The 4,501-nt window shown below is 43.6% G+C and overlaps 1 pseudogene; it reads right to left on the bottom strand.

Annotated features, from left to right (window-relative positions):
- Positions 1 to 213: 213 nt before the first annotated feature.
- Positions 214 to 4,107, bottom strand: LOC117703189 (terminal uridylyltransferase 7 pseudogene; annotated as a pseudogene).
- Between the last annotated feature and the right edge of the window lie 394 nt (positions 4,108 to 4,501).

Below are 4,501 nucleotides of genomic sequence, written 5' to 3' on the forward strand. Positions count from 1 at the left end.
GACACTGTAGTCATTGAATACTGACCCTCAGTTATATTTTTAAGTTGACTTTCTATTAAAATCTTCAAATCTCTGGAGATTGGTGGTATAGTTAGACTATATTAAAATTTTTCTTTTCCCCATTGGCAATTTCATTAAAATTTAAAAAATTATGATGCCCCTCAACTGTTACATTGAAGCCTGATCTGTGTCACTGTGTCCTGTGATGTGAACCTAATTTCCCAAGTGGACAGGGACATTTGAGTGCCATTTCCGGTGCTGCATTTCTTTCCCCCATGATTCTGGCTGGGTCATTTTCACTGAAGCTCTCCCCTGAGTCATATATTTACTGGAAAGGTTACCTGAAGGGACTTTGAACTGTGGGCATTCCCTTTTAATGTGTCCTTCTCTTCCACAGATGAAACAATGCTTTTTTCTTGAGTTTCTGTCATCCTGTCTCTTCCACTTTTCTGCTGGTGTCCTGAGAAGTTTCTTCTGGCCCAGGTCAACAATGGCCCTCACTGGCTTGGCTTTTGCAGCTGTGCTTGGTGTGGGCTTATCTTCTTTTGTCATTTCCTTTTCTGTGTACTTTTTCTGAATTTCTTTGTCCTCTTTGCTTCTTGTTTCTTTGCTCTCTGAGTACCTTTGGTTTGGGGTATCTTCCTGGTCTTGCCATTGCCTCATTTTTTCCCTCATGGGACAGTCCTTGATGAAGTGCCCTATTTTCCCACAGATTCGGCAGCACCTGTCATTTGGGGTTGGCTCTCCCTCAGTTAGGACATCTGGATCAAAAAAGTATACCAGTTTGGAGAGTTTGTTGTTTGGAACTCCTTTGACTGGAATTCCAAATACTCTCCTACCATTGATAAAAGCTTTCATTATAAAATTTGTCATTTTCATTGATAATCCAGCACCAAGATTATGATTCAAATGAAAGGGATCTTCGATACTGATGTATTTTGAGGTCCACTGTTTCTTGAACGTTGTAAGCAGACTTTTTCTTCTGATGCTGATTACATGTTCCTTAAAGTCAAACTCCTCAGTGTAGAAGCGTAGAAGTCCCAACCACAGCTGCCCAACAGATTCTGTATTTTTTCCATATTCTGGCCAACAAGTGGGCAGTTCATGCATTTGATCGAAAAAGTAAACATTCCATCCATCCACAAGTATCTCTGGTTTCTTTTCACCTTTGTATATCTCTTGAAGCACGGGGATGACAGGTGGAGACCTCTGCTGGAGGAAATATAGCACCATAAGTGTGTAGGCGTAGGATGACAAGCGGCCCCTGGACGCATCACTAATGTCACACATCTTTGTGAACACTTTCATGGTGTAGCACAGATATTTCACTCTGGGGTCAATGGCTGAGTATGCAGACAAGAGCTTTGTGTTATGAAGAGCCAGTGTGTTATGCAAGCTGATGTCCACCTCCAAACCACTTCTTAGATGGAAGAACTTCACAATGGGCACCTTGGCTGTTGTGATAGTCAGGATGTCCCTTAACCCTGAGTGCTTTCTGAGGACTTGTGCCAGCTCCTCAATAGTTCTAACACAGTCCAGCTCCTCAGCAGTCTCACATCCATTAATTGTCATACAGATGTCAAGGTCACTCCGTTTGAACCCAAATCCATTTTTGGAGGAGCCAAACAAGCTCAATTTAGCTCCTGGAAAGTCCTTTTTTATGAAACTTTCTAGACTTTGCCGGATATGTTCACGAGCCTGGTCTTCTACAATAGTTAGAAAAAAATGCTTGTAACACTGGATGCAGACTTGATCTAAGATATTTGAGAACTTGGGGGTCATGGGTGGCAAAGGTTCCAGCTGGATCCTCTTGAAGTCCTCAGGACAGTCCTTCTTTAGGTGACCTTTTCGCTTACACAAGCTGCATGCTACTGGGGGAGACTCGCCTTTGGTGAAGGTCAGCTTTCTAAATTCATAGAAGAACTCAGACTGGCCCCTGGGTGAATTTTCCTCAGAAAAGCTTTCTTCTTTAAGAGTTATTCTATCTAGGTCTATGAGCAGAGCCCCACTCATGTGTTTGCCACATTCTTCTGGATCTTCACCCTTAGCAGGCTCAGCTAAGTCATCTTCAGAGAGGGTGTCCTTCTCACCTGACCCAGTATACCTGCTGTCCACCTGATGTTCATTAGCAACCCCCTCCTTGTCTTCTTTGTAAGGGTCTGAAACACAGGCGATTGGGTTAGGAGGCTTTGTGAGGTTGGGTTTTGTAATTTTGTGTGGAAGAGCAAAATATTTATATGTTGTCCTCAAACAATGAAGTATATACTCAAACACAGTTTGGCTATTCAGGGTCTCTGCCACATTTCTTTTAACAGAATAGGGGTCTTCGATTGCGATGCACTTTTTGGGCCAGTTCTTTGATTCCCGTGATATCAATTCTTTGACACGAATACTGATCACTAAATCAGCCAGATTAAACTCTAGAGCATAGAACCGCAGCAGTTCCACCCAGAGCTGCCCGACTGGCACTGAAGGCAGATGTTTTACATTAAATGTTAATGGCACCTGTCCCTTCTTTGCTGCAGTCTCTTTGGGTGTCTTCTCTTTTGCTGAGCTGGTGTCCCCTGTGCTGTTGTCAGTGTACTCCCAGACCACATTGTGTTTCTCAATGTCTTTAAGGCTGAAATTCCCTAATTTATTTAGTGAGAATTCTTCAATCCACGATCCTAGATAAACTGGCAGGAGAGGTTCCTTTCTTTGCTGAAGGAAGAAAACAGCCATGAGAGCAAACACAGATGGTGGCAGGCCTCCTTCCTCAGGGTGATCGATGCTACAAAGCTTTGCCCAGTATCTAAATGCAATCACCAGAGGAACCAGCCTTGGTTCTAGTTTTCCAAGAGCCGTTAGGTGCTTTGTGGTCAGCCAGGCGTTTTCGTTTCCTGCACTTACTTTACAAAGAAGGCCACTTTGCTTATCTCTGCACACCACCAGAGGGACTCCGGCATGGAAATCAGTCTTAACATCAATAAAGGAGTCACTGTTCTTTAAACATTCTTGAACAAGTAAGAGGACATCTGGCTGAGACATGACAGTTGGAAACTGAACATCAATGTTCACGTCAGAGTCTCTGAAGCCCAGTCTGCTACAGGAGGATCCATAAAGCCTAAGAGAACAGTCTGGTAGTTTGTTCTGGATCACACTTTCCATGACAAGCTTAATTTCTAGCCTCTGATCCAAATTTTCACTGTGTAAACCAAACTCCTGCACCACTCTGTCAATAGCGCTGCAAACTGCATGTATCTGGGAGGGCGCTGGCGCGGGCAGTGTGGTGAGCAATTCTTCCTCCTGCTTTTCCTTAAGTTTCTTCTTGTGCCTCTTCTCCTCGATGTGCTTATGAGCAAAAGGGATGGAGTCAATCAGAGCATCGCACAGTTTGCAGGTATACTTCGCTGTCGGGTAATTTCGTGGACGTCTTTTCAGCCTGTCGATGCAGTCTCTCTTGAGCCGTTCCTCAGCCTGCTGTAGGTCCAGTAGCTCCTTGGTTGAAAGGACAGACTCGTCGATCACAGGGTGGTCCAAGTCTCCGTCCTGCTCCCCGTTGTCCATTCTAGTCCTCTGTGGCTTACAAGGTCTGGAGCACTGTTTCTTGCTTTCAGGACTTCCTGCTTCCATTTCTGACATGGCTTGTAGGCTGGTGAGGTCTTTCTGAAACAACCTTCTCACCGTTCTGCAGCCTCTCCCCTCCAGCCACCTGTAGGCATTGTCACTCTCCTGAAAGGATTCTTTCCTTGACCGGCTCATGAAAGGAATCCTAGGTCCCGGCTTGAACTTTCTCCAGGTGTCTGCATTACCAGCGAGTTCATCAGATAGCCATTTCTTATTTTGATCTTTGTGGTTATCATTCATCCAAGCAGGCTGACTGTAAATTCGGTTTTTAAATGCATATGTATTGCTGTAAACCACACATAGTCCTTTCCTGGGGGTGTTCCTATAGTTCCCGGGTGACTTTTTTCTGGGATGGCCCTTTTCCATTTTACTACGATGGCCTTTAGCACAACCATCCATTATTAAATAATCTTGTTGGGGATAACCCCTTCTGAAATCATTATCAATAATTCTGCGGTCTTTGGTGAGCTTCACAAAGTAAGGTTTTGTTGTATCTCCCATGGTCTTTGACTTCAACTTTCTTACTTTGTACCAGCGCCGATGCTGTCCCAGGGCCGCTTCCTATCCCGGCTGGCTCTTCTTCGTGTTTCTCTTCTTTCTATCTTATTTGTAAGAAACATTGAGTCATGATTTCTGTTTCTAGAAAAAGGCATCACATCTTAATACTGCAGTGTTTGATATGTCTGTGTTTGTTTGATGTGCTGCTCAACTTTATTCTCCTGGCTAGTTCATTTATGTTTATTTTAATTAGTATCTAATTCTTGTATATACTTGTGATGTTTTGATACATGTATACTTTTTGTGTAACAAGCAAATCAGGGTAGCTATCGTTCCATACCCTTACCATTTCTTAGTGCTTTTGTGAGACAAAATCTTGAACTGCTTAGGCTGACCA

The sequence above is a fragment of the Arvicanthis niloticus genome, chromosome 2, assembly GCF_011762505.2.
Source record: "Arvicanthis niloticus isolate mArvNil1 chromosome 2, mArvNil1.pat.X, whole genome shotgun sequence".
Classification (NCBI taxonomy): Eukaryota; Metazoa; Chordata; class Mammalia; order Rodentia; family Muridae; genus Arvicanthis; species Arvicanthis niloticus.